The sequence below is a fragment of the Geotrypetes seraphini genome, chromosome 2, assembly GCF_902459505.1.
Source record: "Geotrypetes seraphini chromosome 2, aGeoSer1.1, whole genome shotgun sequence".
In the NCBI taxonomy this organism is placed as follows: Eukaryota; Metazoa; Chordata; class Amphibia; order Gymnophiona; family Dermophiidae; genus Geotrypetes; species Geotrypetes seraphini.
In genome coordinates, this window is record NC_047085.1 from 304,159,302 (window position 1) to 304,173,749 (window position 14,448).

At 44.3% G+C, this 14,448-nt stretch overlaps 1 protein-coding gene across 2 annotated transcripts in view; it reads right to left on the reverse strand.

Moving 5' to 3' along the window:
• The window catches only part of LOC117355220 (arf-GAP with dual PH domain-containing protein 1-like), a 113,879-nt gene that overhangs the window by 88,191 nt on the left and 11,240 nt on the right, over positions 1-14,448 (reverse strand). Inside the window, exon 1 of one of the 2 annotated variants that reach the window (XM_033933446.1) lies at positions 7,710-7,793. The exons of the other annotated variant lie outside the window; for it this stretch is intronic. The gene's annotated coding sequence lies outside the window, so the exon portion shown is untranslated. Of the gene's footprint in view, positions 1-7,709; positions 7,794-14,448 lie in introns of those variants that run through there. 2 annotated transcript variants of the gene reach the window in all.

The following is a 14,448-nucleotide window of genomic DNA, read 5'->3' on the forward strand; positions in this document are numbered from 1 at the left end:
TTTCCATCCTGTAACAAAGGCATAATGAGTGCCACCAGAAACTAAAATTCAAGTGATCAAAATTTTTCTAATTTCTTATGACCATTTGTATAGCTATCCCAGTCATAATTCCTAATAGCCTATTTTTATATTTATCAATTGGTGGCTTAAGGGATAATAATAGCTCAGCGACGTGAGTCTACTGCTGTCGGCCTGTCCTGGAAGCCACCTCTCTGCAGGTACTTCCTGCTGTAGAGAGGTGACTTCCGGGGCAGCTGCCAGCAGCCCGAAGAAAATACAATTGCAGCGCTGAGAAGGTAAGAGCCACTGAATCCTTTGTATACTGGCCCAGCCAAACCCAGACAGACTCTACAATTTAAAAATCCCATATGGATGCCCAGTCCTCTAAAAAGAGGGCATGTCTGGGTTCCCCCAGACATTGGTAACCCTAAAATTGTGTGAAGAAGAGGTTCCAGTAAGGTAGGAAAAGTTCCTTGGAACATATGAGTAAGTTAAGAGACTCTGAGAAGAGACTGTTTCAACCTGTGACAGCTGTGTCTATGTCTGATTCAAGAGGGAAAACAGTACAGTGTTCCCCCACGAATTCGCGGACTCACTCACTCGCGGTTTTCTCCAACCGCCTCTTCCTGTAGTAAAGTCGGGCTACACCAATCAGGAGCTGCATGTCCAAAGTAGTTCCTGATTGGTGTAGCCCAACTTTACTACAGGAAGAGGCGGTTGGAGCAGACTACGATTGATTTTCTTCACCCGCCGGTGCTCTAGCTGCCCTCTCCTGCGGTTTTTCGAAATTCGTGAGGGTTCCAGGAATGGCACCCTCGCAAATTTCGGGGGAGTACCATATATAAGTGAAGTGTAAAACATGTCAGGGACAGAATACATGGATTGAGTTTTGGGAGACTTGGCTGAGTTTAGAATCTGTGAAGAATCAAGCCTGTTGGGCAGAAATAAAATTTTTCTTTTGACCTTTTCACTGATTGCTGTTTGTATTTTATGAGGAGTCCAGTCCTTTCAGTTGCTCAAGCGATCACAACTAAATTTCACTGGTTTCTAGCCAAGGCAAAAGTTCATGTTAATAATGATGACATTCAAAGCCTGATGTAATCAAAAGCAAAAATATGTACTGAAATGTAAACATAAGGTCCTTGTAGGTGCTTGTGTTCAGCTCAATGCCTTTTTTAAGTATACTGTATGTACACATGATCTGGAAGGTGAAAAGGGAGAGCAAGAGCCTTTTCAACTACTGCACCTGGATTATGGAATAAACTGTGGGAATTATGGGTAGAAGAGAATTTGCTTGTCTTCAGGAAACAGTTGAAAATTATTCTTTTTCCATGGTAATTGAATTATGGCAAATGGAGAATAAAGATCATTGGGTTGTTGCAATGGTAGCTAATGATGAGGAACATCCTGAAACTGGAGATGCTTTTCAACATCAGATATTGGAACTGGCCAGCTATGGGCTTTTTTTTGGGGGGGGGGGGGGGAATGGAAATTGAGTAAATTTGTTTAAGTTACACTGGGATGTTTGGTTTTATTTTTTTATTGTTATTGAATTGTAAATTGCCTTGAATGACTTCATTCAAGATTTGGTGGTATATAAGATTTTATAAATAAATGAATATTAAACATTGTTTCAAATAAATATGGTAAGGGCAATTTCCAAAAGCTGTTTTCGTACCTAGGTAAATGGGCTACCGCTATTTGAAAAGTACCCATGTGTCTGTGGGTGGAAGCACACACTGATGGATGTTTTCAATACGTGTGGTTGCCAGGGAGCTATTGTGTTGCTTTGACTACAGCTGGGCTTTGCCACCCCTCATAAATTGCTTCCTAGGTGGCTGCCTAGTCTGTATAATTATAAAACCAGCCCTGGTCATTTTAACCACTTCTAGTTATTTCTACAATGCTTCTGCCAACTGGGTGAGACACAGTTTTCAAGACGACATACAGTATAAGGAGTTTTAGTCACTTGAAGGAGTTAATAATTTTGGATTCACCAGATGGAAACACTTAATCATACTGAAGTGTTCACCCCGCCAAATCCATTGTGGAATATATATGTCAAATGTCTTTCTATGTTCAAGCAAACATTATTACAAATGAAACATGAAACTACTCTTTCCTCATGCATCCTAGGGGATCGATTACACACATTATCACTTTGCGGTCTATTTTTAGCCTTTTTGCTTAGCTTGCAGGCTGGCAGGAAAGCCCATCCTGAAAGCTTTTTAGTGCCCCTTTTACAAAGCCATGGTAGCGATTCCCACATGGCAAATGTGACACAGCCTATTCAATTCCTATGGGCTGCATTGCATTTGCCAAGCTGGGATTTACTACTATAGCTTTGTAAAAGGGGCCTTTAATGTTTAAAGAATGAGATACTTTCATATTATTTTGTGATTTACTCGCTGTTTTTAACAACAATTTCAAATATAAAGTTCATAAGAAATAACCTTGCTCCAGCAATATGAATGGGTATTCCAAGAAAGAGAGTCAAGGGGAAAAAAAAGAATGAAATTCATACATTCTCATTAGCCCAAAATATATGGAGAGAATAGAAAAAAAGAGAAAAAGAAAAGATCTAACAAGAAAAGGCCTAACATCACATATACCGTCCTTCCCCCCTCCCTCTTACTGCCACACTGAATCTACCTGACTTACTCTTTACCTCTCTAGAAATGACAAATGATCTTCCATTGTAACCCACCGCAAAGTAATGGCGGAATAGAAATCTCTCATGTAATGTAATGTACCGTATTTTCGCGGATATAACGCGCACCCGTGTAAAACGCGCACACGGGTATAGCGCGCAGAAACCACACTTGTATGTACGGAAACTTTTGTATACCACGCATGCTGCCCGACTCTCCTCTGGCCACCCCGACTCTCCTTTCGCCCTCCCCGACTCTCCTCTGGTTGCCCCGACTCACCGTTCACCCGCCCTGACTTTCGGTGCACTGCCCCGCCTCTCCGTGCGCTGTCCCGACTCTCCGTTCACCTGCCCTGACTTTCCGTGCACTGCCCCGCCTCTCCGTGCGCTGTCCCGACACTACATTACGGGCAGGAGGGATCCCAGGCCCTCCTGCCCTCGACACAAACCCCCCTCCCCCCCAACGACCGCCCCCCCCAAGAACCTCCGACCGCCCCCCCAGCCGACCCGCGATCCCCCTGGCGACCCCCACCCCCCTTCCCCGTACCTTTGGTAGTTGGCCGGACAGACGGGAGCCAAACCCACCTGTCCGGCAGGCAGCCAACGAAGGAATGAGGCCGGATTGGCCCATCCATCCTAAAGCTCCGCCTACTGGTGGGGCCTAAGGCGCGTGGGCCAATCAGAATAGGCCCTGGAGCCTTAGGTCCCACCTGGGGGCGTGGCCTGAGGCACATGGTCGGGTTGGGCCCATGTGCCTCAGGCCACGCCCCCAGGTGGGACCTAAGGCTCCAGGGCCTATTCTGATTGGCCCACGCACCTTAGGCCCCACCAGTAGGCGGAGCTTTAGGATGGATGGGCCAATCCGGCCTCATTCCTTCGTTGGCTGCCTGCCGGACAGGCGGGTTTGGCTCCCGTCTGTCCGGCCAACTACCAAAGGTACGGGGAAGGGGGGTGGGGGGGTCGTGGGGGTCGCTAGGGGGATCGCGGGTCGGCTGGGGGGGCGGTCGGAGGGTCTTGGGGGGGGGGGCGGTGGTTGGGGGGAGGGGGGTTTGCGTCGAGGGCAGGAGGGCCTGGGATCCCTCCTGCCCGTAATGTAGTGCGAGGTGGGGGTAGGGGGTCGCCGTGGCCAGGAGGGTTTGGGCTCCCTCCTGGCCCGATATTGTCGGGGAGTCGGCGGTCCTTCGGGGTGGGGGTGCGAGCGGTGGGGGTGCGAGCGTCCTTCCGGATGATGAATCGGGCGTCGGGCAGGGTGTGAAATATGTAAAAAAAATTTTGTATACCGCACTCAGGCATATAACGCGCGAAGGGTATGCGCGGTACGTAAAAACGCGTATAACGCACGCGTTATATCCGTGAAAATACGGTAATCGTTGCTGATCTTGAAAATATTTATGAAAAATCTTAAGTAGCAATTCTATAAATTGGCACTTCATTTTGGGGCTCATTTTCAAAGAGAAAAAAATCTAAACACCTCATAAAGTGGTTAAATGTATTACATACAGGTAATTTTTTTTTTAATAGCTGGGGTAATAGAAGGTTAAGTGACTTGCCTAGAGTCACAAGGATCTGCAGTAGAAATTAAACCCAGGAAGGGCTGTGGCTCACTGGTTGAGCTGCTGCCTCTGCACCCTGAGGTTGTGAGAGCAAATCCCAGTGCTCCTTGTGACACTTGGCAAGTTATGTAATCCTCCAGTGCCCATTGCTTTGAAATGCCAAAACCACAAAAAGGCAGTATACAAGTCCTCACTCCCTTTCTCTGGTTGACAGACTGATGCACTAAGCATTAGGCTACTCTGTTAGCCACAAAGAGATGCCTCAGCTGTTAAAAATAATAGTACAAAGCCCTGTTAGCATGCTAATAGTTGGATGCACTTAGTTAAAACAGGTAAATGGCTGGCCTAAGTGTGCCGTGCCGTGCAATGCACCCAACAGGTAGCATTTTATAAGTTGCAAACATTGTTTGCCAAAATGCCTATGACATACCCATTGTTTGCCCCTCTGATAGTTGCAAGTTAAAAGATTTGGGGCGCATTATGTATAGAATAGTGCCTAGCACTTACATACATAACAGACAATTATTGGCGCCATTCTTAAATACTACTGTTTCTTGAATTGCATGCACTGTTGGCGTCTTAATGGACAACACACTGTTTCGCAAACATCTAAAACCACGACTTTTTAAGAAATCCCTACTTGGGGTCCAAAGACAATGTTAATGGTCAGCTATATTTGTGATTTATTACTTCAGACTATGTATAACTTGATAACAATCTGAAAACTTTATGTAGCATGTAAATTCTTTGTAACATATTTAACTCTATACAAAATTCTGTCTAACAATATGTTGCCTGTAACCCGCCTAGAACTCTAATTAATAAGGATTCAGTGGGATATAAGATTGTACATAACCTAAGTATTGCCTTTCACGTTATTCAGGAACAAAGGAAACATAGCTACCATTTTAAAAGTTACTCAAATACTTGCATCTTTCTTGGGTTGATCTAGCAACATTTTGGCAGACCCATATAAATAGGATGAGCTTTACCAGCATATGGTCTCATAACTGTATTCAAGTCCTCAGTTAAAAGAAAATAAAGCAAACAAAAACAAAAAAGACCAACAGAATTGCTCTCTGGTGATTATCTCTATAAGACAGCAGTTAGTGAACCTGGCCAACTTATTTATTTATTTATTCAACACCCCCCCCCCCTCTCCCTTTTGCAAAACTGCAATAGCTGTTTTTAGCGCATGCCAGCACGCTGAATGCTTTGCGCTGCTCCCGATGCTCATAGGAACACTCTGGCCTGCTATTGTGGTTTTGTAAAAGGCGGTTAGTTAGTTAGTTAGGGCTCCTTTTACGAAGCCGCGGTAGTGGCTTTAACACGCGCAACTTTTAATCATGCGCTACCCTTGCGCTAGCCGAAAAACTACCGCCTGCTCAAGAGGAGCCCAGGAGCCTAGAACAGGTTACAAGAATATGTACATACACTTTTCCCTCCGTATTCACAGTTTCAGCATTCACGGTTTCAATTATTCACGTTTTTTAGCTTGCTGGCTCCTCCCCCCAAATTATATCAGCTTGCATAGAGAAATCGCTGATTCCAAGCATTTACAGAGAAAATCGCTGATTCCCAGCGCTTTCTTCACCGTGTTTTGCCTCTCCTTCAGGAACAGACCAGGTCTCCCACCATGTTATTTGTGGTTTCACTATATTCACAATGGTTTTTAATAGAAAACAGCAAATAACATATGAAAAAGTTATTCACAGTTTTTCTGTATTTGCGGTTCTGTTAATCCTTATCACAGCGAATAGAAGGGAGAAGTGTAGTAGTTTTCAGGATCAATAACATAAAAGCTACAGGATCAATAATGAGCTACAGAAAATTGAGAGTTTTCGATAACATACATGCTACGGGGAAACTAAGAACACACATGCTATAGTGAATCTACATGCTACAGGATCAATAATGAGCTACCAGAACAGTACAGACGTTACAGAAAATTGAGACTTTTTAAATATGACACATATGCTATAGGAGGAGGTTGAGAACACCTATGTTTTCATTAAACTAAGAGAATACAAACTCCTTGTGAACAGCAGGAGTGGCCTCTATGGAAATATTTTGAACTTCTACAATATCCCTTTTAAAGACAGCCCTCAGGGACATACCTGACAAAGTTCTCAATCTATTTAGTCTTACAATACAGCAGTTCTTTATCTTCTTCAATCCCCTTCACCTCCTCTTTTTCCAGTAACAGCTCCAGTCCATTCCCACATTTCCTAAAACTACGTAGATTCCTAGTTGTGAGCAAGAATTTTACTTATTTATTTATTAAGTTTTGCCTCTGTCACCCAGATCTGAATAGATTCACAAAACAACAAAATAAGAAAAATATTACCCATATACATCCATAACAAATACAGTAAATCATTACTCCTCCTTTCCCACTTTCATCTTCCCAACAATATCCTCCCAATTCACCAGGCTAATCATGACCTACCACTCATCCCTTCAATCCAAGGCTTATCTGAACAAATACATTTTTATACCCCTCTGAAACATCATATAACCCATGCAACTCAAATTTTACTTAGAAGCACATTCTAGCAAACTGCAATCACCACTGAAAAGGCTCTCTTCCTCACATGACTCTGGCAAGCCTGCCATAACCCTGGAACAGCCAAAAATCCTGATGGCAGATAAAACCATATGGCCTATGCAGTCTTCCCATCTATACCAACCGCTAAGTTATATAATCCCTTCCTCTCTCTTCAGAGATCCTTTGTGCTTGTAACATGCTTTCTTGAATTCAGATACAGTCTTTGTTTCTACCACTTCAGCTGGGAGGCCATTCCACAAATCCACCACCCTTTTTATAAAATAACTAGACTTCAAGCCCGTTATATTAACGGGTGCTAGAATAGATGTGTGTGTCTGTCTTTCTTTCTTTCTGTCTCTCTCTCCTCGGCTGCTGTCTGTCTGTCTTTCTTTCTTTCTGTCTCCCTCTTTCCTCGGCTGTCCACCATCACCCCTTTCCTGCTCCCCCTGTCCAGCAGCAGCCCTTCACCCTTCGTTTTACCTCCCCCCTGTCCAGCAGCACCCCTTCACTGCTTCCCCTGTCCAGCAGCAGCCCTTCTCCCTTCGTTTTACCTCCCCACTGTCCAGCAGCACCTCTTCCCTGCTCCCCCTGTCCAGCAGTAGGCCTTCTCCCTTCCTTTTACCTCCCCCACTGTCCAGCAGCACCCCTTACCTGATCCTCCTATCCAGTAGTACCCCTTCTCCTTTCCCTGCTCTCCCTGTCCAGCATCTGCTAGCCTGGCCTAGCAAATGCCCTGCGGCTGTTGCATTTGCTGGTCCGAGGGTGAGAAGAGGCGTTCCGGCAGTGGCAGCACAGGAGTCAAACCGCCACTGCCGCTCAAATTGCTGCACGTGCCACAAGCCATCACAAGCCGCCCCACGCGCCTCAAATTTAATTCTGCACGGAGGCATACGAATGCGCGCTTAGGGTTTTATTATAGAGGATTATTTCCTTAGATTGCTTCCGAGTCTCTTTTCACCTTCATCCTATGCATCCTTCATCTCAATCCAGAGCTTCTTTTCAATCAAAAACCACTATAGCCTCTTTTAATTCTTGCTTTCCATTACTTTCTTGACAAAAAGATCACAACAGGGCAAAGTCCAATAGAACTGTGTATGAGTCATTGTCATAAGGCTTGTTTAAATCAATTATGTTTGGGCAGATCTTACAGAGAAGCATTCATCTAAGGAACTGTGAAACTCTGGAAATGACAATACAATTTCTGTGCAAATTTACAAGTCTTTTATTGAGATGATCAGACAGAGGGCCAGATTCTCAAAACTTAGGTTGCTTTTAACGCGGTCGCTATACCAGTTCCAGCCGGTTTAGCTTCCATGTATTTTAGCAGTGGATTATCAAAACAGCTTACCGTGGTCTTTTCCAAGTTTCCTAGCAGTCTCCTATTCTGCCATGCAAATGGGCTCATCAATATTTAAACGAGCAGTCCAGTGGATTCTTCAACATCGCCAAGCAAGGCGTCAGCTTTTGGCGACTAAAAATCAGTGACTGGTCCAGAGTTGTTGGTACTGTGAAAAGCGCATCTCTGGCACATGTTTTGACTGTGGCTTATGAAAAAAAATAAATAAAAACTACATGATTCACATAAATTATAGACTTTTTGTGGGGGGTGGGCGGGGAGTGGACAAAAGCATGCTTCTTGAATGCGTGAATTATAGCCATGTCTTATGTGTTTCTGGCTGTGGTTCATGATAAAATTTGACATTAAAAGCAAATTACAGTGCTCCTCCACAAATTCGCGGTCTGCGATTCACGGTCTCGGTCATTCGCGGTATTTTCTGACCACGAATGACCGGGCAGCCGGAGAGGCAGGAAAGGGCAGCTGGAGCACCGGCGAGTGATGGAAATCACTTGCAGTATGCTCCGACCGCCTCTTCCTGTACTAAAGTCAGGCCTCACTAATCAGGAGCTGCTTTGACACACAGCTCCTCAATGGTGAGGCGGTCGGAGCATACCGCGAGTGATTTCCTTCACTCGCCGGTGCTCCAGATGCCCTCTCCTGCCTCTCTGACTGCCCTCTCCTGTCTCCCCTGCTAAAAATCGTATTCACGGGGGTTCCTGGAATGGAACCCCCGTGAATATTGGGGGAGTACTGTACAAGACTTACATGAATTATAGCTAGAACAATGGGCCACTCAATTCAAATTAAAGCTGAACCCAGAAAAAAACAAAATTTTCCTGGCCAGTCCCAACAACAAGCTAACAAACATCTCCCTGAAACTTAACGGGTTAGACTACCCAATTAACCCCACAATCAAAATCCTTGGAGTCATCCTGGACCGCTGCCTTACTTTCGAAGTCTACCAATGCTCAGATTAAAAAATGTTTTGGTACCCTCTGGAAACTCCGCACCATCAAACACTACTTTGACTTCTTCTCCTTCCGATTACTGGTCCAATCACTAATCCTGAGCATCCTAGACTACTGTAATATCATCTACCTAGGTTCATTTAAAAAAACCATCAAACGCTTAAGACTCGTTCAGAATGCAGCCGTTCGACTCATCTATAATCTCAAAAAATCTGATCATATAAGCCCCTTCTACAAAAAACTGCACTGGCTGCCTATGGAGGCGAGGATTATCTTCAAATTTGCTTGCCTCTGCTTCAAAACCCTAACAGGCTCGTCTCCAATTTACCTATCAGATCACTTTGTCCGTCCTGGCCCCACCCGCACATGTAACGCCCACTTGTTTGCCTTCCCGTCCCTAAAGTGCTGCATCTACAAGAGATTCCTTGACAGATCCCTGGCGTTCCAGGCATGCAAATGGAACAAATGTCTATCCACTCTCATCTCTAATTCTCCCTCCTACCAAACTTTCAGGAAGTCAATCAAAACTTATCTCTTTGACAAATATCTCTGACTCCCGCCCTCCTTGTAACTCTACTTTTAACTATGCCTTGTACCTCCCACCTTCCTGCACCTCCCACCTACCTGCCTCCTCCCTACCTGCACCTCCTCCCTACCTGCACCCGACTTCCTATGCCACGCCGATTGACTTGTTTATAACCTCTCTATCTCCTTCTTGCCTGCTCCCGACTTGCTAAGTTATATTGATTGATTGACTTATTTGTAAATTTCGCTGTAGATGTACAGTCTCTTGTCATGTAAACCGCTCTGAACTATTCTGGTACTGCGGTTTACAAAAATAAAGTTATTATTATTATTATTATGTGCACTTGTTGAAAGCTGACATTACATCTCTCCTCTCTTCCCTTCATCCAATAGCTCTGGCACGCCTAGGACTGACACATCGCTTACAGCGTTGCTTTTTCCAGCATGAACGCACATTTATGCCTCTTTTTTGGCGTATTCTGCGCATTTGCCGATCACTATCACCAGAAACTCATCACTTGTAAATTTAGCGAACCTTCGCTACTCTCCGCCAACCTCATTTGCATGCTTTTTTTGAGAATGACTTGCCTTTTTGAAATTGCTACAATAACGGCTGCGACAGCAGCCCATCAGTTTTTACTATGAAGTTTTGAGAATATAGCCCTCATTTTGTACACTGCAAGAGCAGTGGAAATACTTATCCGATATACTTTTCTGTGACATTGAGCCCCAGAAACCATAAGAAGCGGAGAAGTAGCCTAATGGTTAGAAGAGCGAACTAAGAGACAGGGGAAACAGGCAGTGGTATACCTAGCAAATTTGGCACCCAGGAACAATCATTTTTTAACACCCCCCTCCTATATATAAAAAGATATATTTTTAGTAATAATTCACAAGTCACATTAAAGTGTGGTTCGTTTGAAGACCGGACTCACTCTGCTTCTTTCCTGGTTTCCTTTGGACTGTACAGAGTAGAATCTCTCTGTCATTTGGTTTGTTCCATATCCCACTCTAACCACTACATGTGAGCCTTCCAAACCACCCATGTGTCACCTGCAGGCATAAAGGTTATTGGTGTGATGTACATTTGGTCGTGTAGGTTTTGGAGGACTCCCCATACACCATAACAGAGTTATGGGACCTGTTACGTGAAGTCCACTACATTGCTCTACTGGGTTGTCTGTGTGGCAAGTCTAGTACAAATGCTGGACCTCCTACATCCCAATGGCTTATTCTGTGAATTTCTCTTTTGGATGTATTTGTTTACAAAAATGGTCCAAAAAGATACACGCACCGAGCTACTGGATTTTTGTGCATCTTCTGCAAATGTCTAAACTCTGATTTAGACGTCATATCGAAAATGCCCCTCCATATCCACTGGCCTTCCTTTATCCACGTTTACTCACACTTTCAAAGAAATGCAGCAAATTGGTGAGGCAAGACCTCCCTTGGCTGAACCCATGCTGACTCTGCCCCATTAAGCCAGAAAAAGCAGACCAAGTAGAATCCAGTTACAAAATTTATTATTAAAAAGACTTAAAATATTTCCCAACATGGCTTTGTTTTGTCCTTGTCCATGGGCTGCGTCATGGGCTCATAAACCTTAATGTTGTGCAAAAGCACTTCGCTATGAAGTAAAATAGGATCTCCCTTTTCCAGAGGATCTCTGTGCAATACTATCAGGTATATACAGTAAATTAAGTCATATATATTAAAAGCTATAATGTCGCTTCACTCCCCCACTCCTCTCCTTGCCTTCCCCAGAACCTTTTTACTTCCCTGGCGTGAAGTTGCTGCTTGCGTCAGCACTAGCACTCTTTCTGACATCACTTCCAGGACCCGTGCCTAAGAAGTGACATCAAAGGGTGAGCTGATATTGCCGGAGATATTAAAAAGGTTTGGGGAAAGGGAAAGGGTGCCGTTCACCCTTATGCCATTGGCTAGATCAAGTTGCTAGATGGTGTGGAATGATCTTCCTTCGGTTTTTAGAACTTTGTTACCGTAAAGATGTGCTCAGAATTGAGTCGGTTTAGCGGATGGCCACCAGGATGGTCTCGGGGCTAAAGGGTCTCTCGTAAGAAGAGAGACTGAACAAATTGCAGCTCTATACTCTCGAGGAGCGTAGGGAGAGGGGAGACATGATTGAGACATTTAAGTACATCACGGGACGGGTCGAGGTGGAAGATGATATCTTTCTTCTCAAAGGACCCTCGAACACAAGAGGACATCCGCTCAAACTCAGGGGAGGGAAGTTTCGTGGAGACGTCAGGAAGTACTTCTTCACGGAACGAGTGATAGAGCATTGGAACAAGCTTCCAGTACAGGTGATCAAGGCCCGCAGTATCCCAGACTTCAAGAACAAATGGGATACCTATGTGGGATCACTGCGGGAGTCATACCAATAAATAGGGTCGCTAGGGTATAGACTCAATAGAGCAGGTCAGTAGAGTTAAGGGGGCCAGTAGACTTAAAAGGGGGTCAATGGTATGGGCAGACTTGATGGGCTGTAGCCCTTATCTGCCGTCATCTTTCTATGTTTCTATGTTTCTATCGATTCATTTTAGAAAAATATTAAAAACATATTATTTGAGAAATTTTTAACTGATAGCTGAAAGAGGGCTCCTTTTTCTCTAATCATTTGAAGATTATTATCCTCATTCCTTTTTCTACTGTCTTATTAATGTACTATTAATTTACAATTTGTTAATCGGATCGAGTCCCTGTGGGGAATGACCCAGTATATAAGACTGAAGATTAGATTAGATTAGATGGTAGGCAAGTATATGAGAGCTAGGAGCTCACCGTATCTATTGTCTACTATGCCTCTGTATTTAGTAAAGGGCATGAGCTCCTTGAACATATTAGGAATGGGCAGCCCAAAAAGTTTAGTTTGGTTTTCCATGTCATTTGCAGCATTGTTCATTTTGTTTTGGTTAGTCTTCATTTTCGATTTGGGGGCAATGTCATTAAAGAGTGCACCCTCTTTGCAAATAATGTGCACTATTATCAGCAAACACAAAAAATGACAGATTTCTTCTGCTTGTTTTAATTTATTAACAACATGGGACATGTAGCTGATATTTCCTGTGCCATTACAAATGACAACCCATCCCTAGAATATACAGTAGCTGTGTTGTCAGGACTGGCTCAAAGGTTTTGGTGCCCTGAGACAACTTCAATGGCAGTGCTGTCCCCCCCCCCTCCCCCTCACCCCCCAAAAAAGCTTACGCTTTCTTCCCTTTTTTTCCTCAAGCCTCTAGTCCAGGGGTGTCCAACCTGTGGCCCGAAGGCCACATGTGGCCCAGTGAAGTATTTTGTGTGGCCCTGGTCGAGGGCAATGCAGTGTTTTCCTCTGCTTCCCCTAGGTGTTTACCGTCTTGCCGGCTCCCTCCTCTGTCTTGCTGCAGCGTTTGCACCTTTGTGCGGTCCCAGAAACATTTTTTTTGGCCAATGAGGCCCAGGGAAGCCAAAAGGTTGAACACCCCTGCTCTAGTCCATCATTGCTCCCCTTTCCTCTCTCGCTTTCTCCTCCTTCCCCTGTGATCCTCTTGACATTACCTTGTTTGCTGATAGAAATAGTATGCAGGAAATTGCAGGTGGGATACGGCAGAAGGAAGACCAAAAGCTGGCTGAAAGCAGCCTGTTGTGAATGCTGTTGCTACTGGCAACCAATGTAATGTTTAGAGGGCTGCAGGGAGGGGGGAAGGAGGAGGAGTGAGAGAGGAGAGGGAGCAATGCTGGACTAGGGGCTGGAGATGGGGAGAAATGTTGGACCAGGTGAAGCACTGGTAGTGGTGAGCTCAGGGGCCAGGGATTTTGGCACTCTGTATGTCCAGCACCTAGGGTCAGAGCCTTACCTGAAAGGAACAAAAAAGGCAGAGTCCAGCATTAGAGGAAGTTCGGCCTTTTTGTTCCATCATAGGCCCACTACACTGTTCTTTTCAGTTCTGTTTGGCTTGTGGTTGCTGTTTCATAAGTTCTGCCTCTCCTTTGCTTCCTTATGGGTGACTGCAGTGTGGTGTTCAAAGTTAAGGTCTATCAATCTCTATCATATAGTACAGGGCCAATTCTACTCCTTTAAAACAGTGGTCTGCAATGTTTATGCTGAGGTGGGATTGTAGGTTCAAATTCTAGCATGGAGTTAGGGTTACCATGTGGCTCCATCCTCCTTTTTCTGGATCCATATGGTAATCCTAAGCATGGTTACTATATTTTCTAACTTTATGAGATAAATATAACAACTGAAACACTAATATAATTGTTCAATTTGTTGAGTTTGTTCAATCACTTAAGACAGAAGATCTACCAAACACCACATACCATATGTTAGAAATGCTACAGGGGACGTGTCTGTTCAAACAGTGGATGCAACTCACAGACTGGTCAGACAGCCTCTGGCCTTCTGTGTTCCAGTCAGTTCCTCTCTGGCTCACAAAACTAAAACTGATGCTGTATAGGCACTGAGTCAGCAAATACATAAAAACAAAAGCTGAGAGGCCCCGAGCGAGCATGAGTGATTATGGTATGAGTCAGATCCAGATGTGTGAAATCAGTGGAATAATCCCTCCTCCTGCCTAACTGGACTGTTCCTCATAAGATTTAAGTCATGTACAAAAAAAGTCTCCCTCATTGAAATATTATAGAGTGCCACAATGCACCAGAATAATAGTAGCCAAAGGAATATGCACTAACCTGATTTACTAAAGAATTCTATGCTGCATACATAACATCTATGATACTATATAAAGCTTGGTAACAGACCTTTTGTCTGAACACTATATAAAACTTATGACAGGCATGTTTACTAATCTACGGTGAACTGTTACATGATTTTATTGGCCCCTTTCTTGGATCGATGAAGCAAA